General features: G+C 41.3%; 1 non-coding gene across 1 annotated transcript; it reads right to left on the minus strand.

The window, feature by feature from the left end:
• Positions 1-1,003: 1,003 nt before the first annotated feature.
• LOC129518907 (U6 spliceosomal RNA) lies at positions 1,004-1,106 on the minus strand. Its single transcript, XR_008666244.1, has one exon. It is a non-coding gene; the product is annotated as a U6 spliceosomal RNA (small nuclear RNA).
• Between the last annotated feature and the right edge of the window lie 9,359 nt (positions 1,107-10,465).

Genomic DNA, 10,465 nt, shown 5'->3' on the forward strand with positions numbered 1-10,465 from the left:
CCCTTACCCTCCTATTTATCAATTTCTTTGTTTGTTGTTCTAATTGATATCTCCCTACAGAAATTAGGAATTTCACCAAAAAACCAATTTTACTAGGAAGATCTTGAAACCAGGTTGTTAAATCCAGAAATGTTCCCCGCCAACTGGAAAATAACTGCTACCCTAAGTCTGTTGAGTCCTCCCTCCCACACTGACTGAACCACCCTAGGTCTGGAGGGCCCCAGGTGGGGGTTGCCTGGGCACCTGGTACCCAGTGGCCTTCCAGTCAGCCCACCACAACTCCCATGTACCTGTGCCCAACTTTGTGTGTCCTCCCAGACAGAGAAGGCCCAGTCCTTGGCTGGGAAGATGCCACTCCATTTGGCAGTGTTGGCACCCAGTGGACAAATGCACTTTGCCTATCTGGTCCCTGAGGCTGTGGCCCATCATCATAGGCTCATAATCCCTTGGAGTTGCCCCTGAGTAGCCAGCTCATAAAACTGCAAGGTACCAAAAAGGTTATTTGATCATTTGAACACCACCTCAGTTTGAAACTATGCTCAGTATTGTATTTTCTCCAAGATGTTTCTTTTTTATTAAATATAACAAGATTTCTGTCTGTTTTCCTCAAGAAAACACACATCCTCATTCCCTCATCTCAACATGAAAAGTCCACATGAACTTTCTGAAATGGCTGATTTCACAGAAACATCTGAAATTGCTTCCAATTCCCCTGAAGTTCTTCTTTATACCTGCATTTCAAATAAGATGAACCTGGGCATGTGCCTTCATCAAAAAGAAAAAAAAAACGCATATTACAATTTTGGTTGTCAATTATACAATAAAGCTGAAATAAATAAATACACACACACTCACAGTGAGAGAAAAAAAGATGTATGAGCAATTTGGTTTTCTGAGTTCTCTTATTCCTCTTCTCCCCCACTCATGCTGCACTGACTGCAATGCCATGAAGAAAAAGTCCATTTCATTATATGTATTATTAGAGCTAAGTAAGACTGGCATGAACAATAAGCCATCAAGTATTTGCGTGTCATCCTTGCACAGGGGCCATGCTAATCTTCTCTGTATCATTCCAATTTTACTATATGTGCTGCCGAAGCAAGCACAAGCCATCAAATATTTGATTAGGACCATGTTAGTTTTATTAAAGATACTGTGCCACACAGATTTAAGTAATTATATGTTTATGTGATCTGTGATCCTTTCGCCTCTCTCCATAATTCTCTCTGGTTGGGTATTATTGGCTATTGTAGACTATGGCTAAATATTATAATCTTTCCCCAACCTATTTTCCCTTAAACTGTCTGATTTTTAATGTCTGATTCATAGAATGTAAAGTATTTTAAGAACATGTTATATTATGGCAGAAATACCATTATCTGGGTTTAATTCTAGCCTGTTATTTTGTGCTTTCTATTCTATGCTATTTCTACACTTTCTTCAATTGTAATATTTGCCTGAAGAATAAAACAAAACTTATTTACACTGGTTTGGTCAAAACAATATTTCTCTGCATTTAAAATAGCTTTGCATGTAAAATATAGACTGGATTTCAAAGATTTAATATAAGAAAAATGTAAAACATCTTATTAATATTTTGTGTTCATTAAAAGTTGAAATAACCATTTGGACATATCAGGTTAAATAAGGGAATGTCAAGAGTAGATATTGGGTTGTATCTACATTTAGTCAAGTATACGAGAAACGGGCAATCTGAAAAATTTATTAAGCTATCACATTAATCTGGTACAACTATAACTTGAGTTCTTCTAGTTATTTTAACTCTATATATAATGTATAAAAATTAGCCTTTTGGAGGTACCTGGACGACTCAGTTGGTGGAGCTTGCAGCTCTTGACGTCATGGTTTTGAGTGTGAGCCCCATGTTTGGTATAGCAATTACTTAAAGGTAAAATCTTAAATGGGGTGCCTGGGTGGCTCAGGTCATGATCTCAGGGTTGTGGGATCAAGCCCAGCATTCAGGCTCCTTGCCCAGCTGGGAGTCTGCTTAAGATTCTTTCCCTCCCTCTCTCTCTAAAATAAATAAAATCTAAAAATAAACAAAATCTTTTTAAAATGTAGCTTTTTAACACTCAAATATTAATGTAACTATGTTTAAAAAATAACACAAACTTTATTGCTGAGCACTTTTTATATAGTACAACTGCCAAACTACTGTTTCCCCTGAATAATAAGTTTGCGGTGACTTCTATTTGTTCCTCATCTACAATTAACAGGCCAAACAATATCTCAGAAATGGAGTACCTTGTTGTAAACATTGACCATACATTTATTAAGTTCCTGCCATCGTATTCATGCATACGGTATAGAGATCAGGAAAACTAAATAGCCTCTGCCTCCAAGAAGACAGATAGGTAATAATAACATAAGGAGAAATATCAATCGCTCAAAGAAAACACCAACCCTTTTTATACAATGAGCTACAAACCATTTTGCTGCAATATTATTCCTACCCATATACATATAAAGGGTATTGAATTACTGAATTTGGGGAACATTTCTACTGCCTTCGCATAAGATTTGAAGTTTCATGGTTTCAGAGAACAGTGACAGACTCAAATGATATTCAAACACTTAGGATTCTTTTTCCTTCTCTAAAAATATCAAGAATACTTTTTAATAGCTACCATCTGTCGGCAAATATTATGTGACAGGTATAATGCTGAAGATGCGTTGCTTCACACAATTCTATGCTTATTTTTCCCTTTACACAGTAAGGAAAGAGAATGTGAAAGGTTAATTAATTTGTCCAATCACTATGGTGCTTTAGGTTTGTTTGACTAACTATTCTGCTATGTGTGTGTGTGCCTTCTCCCTATTTAGACATCTGATACAAATGCCAAAAGGAACAAAGGTTGAAATTTGACCTTGATTGGGACACCAGAAAAAAAGATTCAAGCCTTGTTCTCAAAATGAAGATTTCCTTGCAAATAAAAACTCTCACTCAAAAAAAAAAAAACTCTCACTCACATAACAAATATTCATTTTGTGCCAGACCTTCTTCTAGGAGCTGATTATTAAATTAAAATTAAAATGGATGGGATCCCTGGGTGGCGCAGCGGTTTGGCGCCTGCCTTTGGCCCAGGGCGCGATCCTGGAGACCCAGGATCGAATCCCACGTCGGACTCCCAGTGCATGGAGCCTGCTTCTCCCTCTGCCTGTGTCTCTGCCTCTCTCTCTCTCTCTCTCTCTCTCTCTGTGACTATCATAAATAAATAAAAATTAAAAAAAAAATAAAATTAAATTAAAATGGATGCAGGGATGCCTGCGTGGCTCAGCAGTTGAGCATCTGCCTTGGCTCAGGTTGTGATCCCAGGGTCTGGATTGAGTCCCGCATCAGGCTCCTTGCGGGGGGCCTGTTTCTCCCTCTGCCTGTGTCTCTGCCTGTCTGTGTCTCTCATGAATAAAGAAAACCTTAAAAAAAAAGAAGAAGAAATGGATGCTACTCAATTGGGTAACTTACCACTATATTAAAGAGGACAAAACTGAGGAGAAAATGTTATTTAGAATATTCTCCTTAAGTATAGCAGGTAACTCAGCTTCGATCTAAATTTTGTTCACCACAGATATCAGGTTAACTTAGGGGCTTAGAGGAATAGAAAATCCTTGACCATTTATGGAAACATACTTTTCAAAGAAACTCATTCTAAGGGAAGAGAATCACAAGGAATAATTTGGGCACCAGAAGAGTGGACAAGATCAAAGAAAGAGACAGTCTTCAGATCGTCTGGATTGATGATAGAGCCTCAGAATCTGGGGCCTGAAGCAAAAAAGCCAACAAAATTCTTAAGAACTGAACCACCAGGTGTCAACTGCGGCAGTTCCATTCATGGGCAACAGAACCCACTACCCATGGTTCTTGCAGCAAAAGGGACACTGTGCTTTGCAAGCAGACATCAGTGCCTTCAGCATGGGCCTTGCACACCTTCAGGACAAACATTAGCTCTGGCCTCATCTCTGGAAACCACCAAGAGAGAACTAGCTGCCATCTCGGGCATTAGCAGTTTATTTATTTATTTTTTGGGGGGGGGCATTAGCAGTTTAAACAGATTTTCCTATTAAAGGTCTGGAGCAGGGGAGGACATAAACATGGATGCCACATGGGGTACCTGACTGGCTCAGTCAGTAGAGCATGTAACTCCTGATCTCAGGGTCATGAGTTCAAGCCCCATGTTGGGCACAGAAATTATATATATAAATAACTAACATGGGTGCCACAGGGCAACCAATGGAATTACTTTTTGGAATCTTCATGAGACTTCTTTGAGACTACCAAGACCATCTGGAAGGAATCTGAAAGACCAGAGTTCCAAAAGAGTGCTGGAGGTGGAAGCAGAGCCTGGGACCATAAATGTGTGCTCATTTTCTGCAAATTTGTATTACGTAGATTTGTAATGTTGCAGTGTGAAAAGATTAATGAGGACTAACTTTATGTATGAAATCTGAATAATTCATCCATGATTTTAAGAATCTCATCATTCCAGGGCATGTGGGTGGCTCAGTGGTTGAGCGTCTGCCTTTGGCTCAGGTCGTGATCCCAGGGTTCTGGGATCAAGTCCTGCATCAGGCTCCCCACAGGGAGCCTGCTTCTCCCTCTGCCTATGTCTCTGCCTCTCTCTCTCTCTCTCTCTCTCTCTCTGGCTCTCATGAATAAATAACATCTTTTTTTTTTTTAAATAACATCTTTAAAAAAAAAAAAAAACCAATCTCATCATGCCAAAGCTGCAGGACCAAATAAATTTCATATTGAGTTGATCCTATTTGCACATGGCACAACCCCATTAGCTATTAAACAGAAATAATGTTCCTATTTGAATATTCATCTGAATTACATGGGTTTTGAATTATACAAGGTGTATGAATTTTGTCACTGTTGCTTTGACCTACTCAAACTCCAGGCTGGTGTGGCTGGGATGCTTGGGTTATATAAACAGCAGAGACAAAGAGGCTGGCGAATCATACAGCCATTCTAATAGAAAAAAGCACTTTTTCCTTTCATTCCAATAAATTAATACCTCCTTTCTTACAACATGGCATTTTCTCAGAAGACTCCTGAAAATGAATTAAGTAGGAGGTGCATTCTTAAGCTAACTCCTGCAGAGACTTATCTCCTAAGTAACCATTATACTGATGTGGCTGTAATATCTTTATTTTAAAATTCATTTGTGATTACATCAATCTATTTCTCATCTCTGGGCTTAAATCTGTCTGCCCACTCAGAAGTCACCCATGGCCATAAGCAGTTCATAAGCTTTTTGTAAAGACAGTCTTCTGAAATAAAGAGACTGTGTTGGCTGTAATAGATTTTTGTTTTCGTTTTTATGGCTAAGGTAAACACAGTCGCCAAGATAAGCAGGCTCTTACAGCGAGTTGTTTTTTTTTTTTTTTTTTAAAAAAACAGCTTTGAAATTACTTTAATAATCATAGAGTATAAAGAATAGAACTGTACTGTCCACTATGGTAGCCATTAACCACATTAGGCTATTAAGCACTTTAAATAGGGTTAGCCTGGGTTGAGGTGTGCTTTAAATGTAAAATATAGACTGGATTTCAAAGATTTACTATAAGAAAAATGTAAAATGTCATTAATATTTTGTGTTCATTAAAAGTAGAAATAATTGTGTGGATATATCAGGTTAAATAAAATATAGTAAAAATGTTATTTCATCTGTTTCTTGTTACTTTTTCAAATGGGACTTCACATGATATTTCTTTTTGACAGCACTGAGCTAGATGCTGCCATGATTCCTCCATCACCATATTCTTCCTCCATCTTTATATAGACGGTATGCTGGTGCTGGAGAATTTAGCACTCTTCCATCAGTAGAGGCCCAGATATTTCCAGAATATTTTTTTTAAGATTTTATTTATTTATTCATGGGAGACACAGAGAGAGAGGCAGAGACACAGGCAAAGGGAGAAGCAGGCTCCATGCAGGGACCCTGACGTGGGACTCGACCCTGGGTCCCCAGGATCAGGCCCTGGGCTGAAGGCGGCGCCAAACCACTGAGCCACTCGGGCTGCCCTTCCAGAATATTTCTGAATATTCTCAGGGAATGTGGGTATGTCCTGGCTATCACTCAGAACTACCTTCATACTTCTACCCCTCAGAACATAACATCTTTTCCCATCTCTCCTCACCCCTAGTTTCAGCCCCGTAAGGACTCATGTTTCACAAAAAAATTCTTTTAGACCAAAAAAAAAAATTGTTTTTCATGGACACATGTCTTTCCTTTATGAGACAGACTTCTAAGCGGTAATCTAGTTCCCCATTTCCTCAACCTCTCTCACCAGATCCACCTCTAGGTCTTTGGTTTGCATAACCAAAAAGCCCCTCAAAATGTTTTCCCAAACAAGAATAGTCGTTCCCCAAGACAAGTCCTGCACCCCAGAGCACAGAATATGAATAAGGCTGCCTGCCAATGCTAATCCAGTTCCCATCAATCCTTGCATCTCTCACTATATAGACTTGGTAACACCTCACTGGGCAGGCTCTGCAGCCAGAGAGATGTGTTACAGGAGCTGTGTGTGTACCATGATTGCTGACTGGGGTCTGTTCGTTCAAGCCTCTTTGTTCACTTAAATGCATTCATCCTCAAGCTTCACTCTGCAACATCTGGGTATTTTTGAATTGCTGGTTGTAAACTGTTAGCTTTGATTAGACACCTGTGCATTTAGCCCTATCTGTGGGCCAAGCACTGTGCTGGGTCAGAGGGATGCTGGGAACCTGGGGACAGGCTTTGTCCCTGTCTCCCATCCTGGGTACTCCTGCCCAACTGTGCTTTCGCTGAGCCTCACAGAGTATGCGTGCACCTGGGGTGAGGAGGACTGTTGAGGGAAAACGCCAGAACTCCCTCAGCTGGTACCTAAATAGAGGGAGGGAGGGGTTTCCAAGCAGGTGGGTCGGCGATGTGGATGATGGAGCCCCACATTGCCCTGTGGTTAAAAGGAAGAGAGAACCAGGACTGTGCTGGGCTTCAATGATGATTTCTTAAGAATTCAGTAACACATTGTAATGTATACTTTTTTCACTCGTTTAAACTTCATCAGAGAAATGGCTGTTCCAGGTCTGAACAAGGAAAGGGATAAGACATCATGTTAACTCAGAAAGTAGGGAAGTTTTCAAAGATTCATAGGTGGGGTCCACAGGACATGGAAGTTAGCTCCTACTGTCCAAAGTCATAACATTTTGAAAAATAAGAATGGACTCTGGTTCCACTCAAGATGAAGTAAGGACAGTCCCACACCATCTCTCCCTTTGATTATGACAAAAAAGACTTAGACATGACACATAAACCAACTCCCAGAAGGCTCTGCAAGGTGGATATATTAGTTTGCTTTTGCTGCTGAAACAAATCATCACAAATTTAGTGGTTCAAAACAACACAAATACATTACCATATAGTCCTGGAAGTCAGAAACCTAAAATGGGTCGGCAAGGCTGTGTTCCTTCTAGAAGCTCTAGAGGGGAACCTTTTTCCTTCCCTTTCCAGCTTCTAGATGCTGCCCCATCTTTTTTTCAGGCTGAAAAAAAGGAATCAATGGTGGAAAATGCAGAAGAAAAGACTAGGACTCCTGACTTTCCGATACAGGTGGAAAATGAATATTTAACAACTATACAGGAGACAAAATAGAGTTAGGCAGTTGCTGGGTGAAATGCTAAACACAGACCACCAAGTTGGCTGGAACCCCTTTCTTTAGAATTTTTCAATAAAAACTTTCAAGTAACCCAACTGCACAATTTCAGGTTCCTTGCACGGAGTCATAAATCAAGCCAGAGGAAATTCCAAAACCCATTTTTTTAAAAAGATTTTATTTATTTATTCATGAGAGAGAGAGAGGCAGAGATGCAGGCAGAGGGAGAAGCAGGATCCATGCAGGGAGCCCAACGTGGGACCCGATCCCAGGATTCCAGGATCAGGCCCTGGGCCAAAGGCGGCGCTAAACCGCTGGCCGGCCACCCAGGGCTGCCCCCCAAAACCATTTAAACCAATTATCTGCTCCAGGTAGGAACAATGCTTACCTGACTTAAAAATTTTGAAGGCTTTTGGAGGAACTCCCACCACCTCCTCAGTTCCCTTTTCTGATACGCAGCTCAAGGATGACAGCTGTGACCCCCTGGCACCAAGAAGGCCAGAGAGAAAGGGGCACAGACACCAACCAATGTCCTTGCCCGGACAGTCCTAAAGTCTTCCCGCGATTTCGGCTCGTTCCCAGAGTTGCACACCTGTGTTCAGGCTGTGACATTCAGCTATGCCATCTCTGATCTGTCCCCAGTGCTTCCAGATGCATGGTCCCTTCACCACTTCCCACAAGGAACCCACTCATCTCGGGCATTTTGTGTGTGTGTTTTTTTAAGATTTCATTTATTTATTCATGAGAGAGAAATTCCAAAAACCATTTATTTTTTTTTAAGATTTTATTTATTTATTCATGAGGGAGAGAGAGAGTAGAGAGGCAGAGACACAGGCAGAGGGAGAAGCAGGCTCCGTGCAGGAAGCCCGACATGGGACTCGATCCCGGGTCTCCAGGATAACACCCCGGGCTGAAAGTGGCGCTAAACCGCTGAGCCACCCGGGCTGCCCCATTTTTGTTTTAATATAACGTTTTCAAGGTTGAAGAGCTTGCAGGAAGATGTCATACATAACAGGGCAAGGACCTCTCCCGTGTCCCCACTCTCTTCCTCTCTCCACTGTACACCCATGTGATTGTCTCCTCTTCATCCTGAATGGATGACCTCCCCACTCCCTGAACCCAAATTTCAATTTATTCATGTAAGAGTCTCTCCCTCTCTCTTTCTGTTTCTCTCATGCGTAGTAATCAAGAATACCCCCCCCCAAAAAAAAGAAAAGAAAAAGAGAAGAATCGAGTCCCACGTCGGGCTCCCTGCAGGGAGCCTGCTTCTCCCTCTGCCTGTGTCTCTGCCTCTCTCTGTGTGTCTCTCATGAATAAATAAATAAAATCTTTAAAAAAAAAAAAAAGTCCCAGCGACTACTACAAGCAAGCAAGACTTCCAAACAAGTATGGTGCTCTCGTGAAGAAATTTGGTGCCTCAAATTATCTCTCAGTCTATCCATCTAAGCAGGATCATTTCTGAACTTAGAGTAAATATCTCCTGCTACTGTTCTCACAATCCTTCACTGAAATTTCTGAGACGGAATAAGTTACATAAAGCACCACCTGGTTTCTATATACTAAAGTCCAGTTTCTACCATGGATAGCTTTATGTCTTCTTCAGCTCTATTACTTTTCTTGCCTATGCCTCAGGTGGAGATCCCCCAGAAGCAAGCACTGAGACAGGAATTTGAATGCCCGTAGCTGATCCGGGAGGTGATCCTAGGAAGCTCTGGTAGGGGAGTGGGAAGATAAAAGAGAAAAGGGATGGAAGCCAATACAGAATGTGTTCATGAGCAGCCTGTTACCATGAGCAAAAGGGGCTTAATCCTACTGGGCATCTCAGGGAGATGATATTGAACAGGCCTCTCAAGAGCTGGGGAAGCTGAGACATTTATCCATCAACCCTATTCATCGCTGGTTGAGGGTAGCTCCCAGGGGCCTTCGGTCCCCACCACTTCTGGCCTGGCCTGCCCTGCAAAGGGCTAAAGCACAAACCCACTACTGCTAAGAAGCCATTGGCACTGATGAGTACTAGAATAGCAAGTGCCTGGAGGTGTAGGTGGTGCACCAACTTCATCTGCTATGATGAGTAACCAAGACCCCTTCGGCCTACACTGTTCTGCACTAGCCCCTGGTGGCGCTATTCCTATATAATAACCAACTAGCACAGGATAACTAACTTGCTTTCAAGTCACCCAACATGGTTGACTTGGCTTCTTCTGTTCTCTGGGAACGGTTTCAGAAGGATCCTTATAACCTAGTGAACATAAGCAAAGAAGCCAAAGAGTAAACATGTCCGTGAAATGCAAGTGTTACCCGTCACTATTTACTGACATGGTGGATGACATTTAGCTCCAGTGCTTCTTCTCATCATTTTGACAGCTTACTTATCTCAGTGAACTGTATTGGTTTCAGTCTGGGCTAACAAATTCCAATTGATCAGCAGAAGCAAAGGAAAAATCCACTATCAGGAAAGGAAATGTCTGTGAAAGTGATGTTGGATTCAGATACCTTGGCTTCAAGCAAAATGATAGCCTCCAGTAATGCAGTATGATTTTTTTTTCCTCACAAAATCTTGGTCTCAAAACATGATTTACTCTTATTTAAGTGTATATGCATGTTAGATTGTGAAATGATGATTTCCTCCAAGTAAAACTAAGTGTGCAAATGTCTCTTTCAACGGGAGCCTGAAGTAGTGATATTTGTCTTTTTGCTCTTCCATCTCTTCCAATCCTCTTTGACATTCCCACCAGTGTCCTTATATTTCAGTAGAAACCAATGGTCTACACTGGAGTGGGGGGATGCTTAGGAGATATGGGTGAGTCTT

Source organism: Nyctereutes procyonoides, unplaced genomic scaffold, assembly GCF_905146905.1.
Source record: "Nyctereutes procyonoides isolate TBG_1078 unplaced genomic scaffold, NYPRO_anot_genome, whole genome shotgun sequence".
NCBI lineage: Eukaryota > Metazoa > Chordata > Mammalia > Carnivora > Canidae > Nyctereutes > Nyctereutes procyonoides.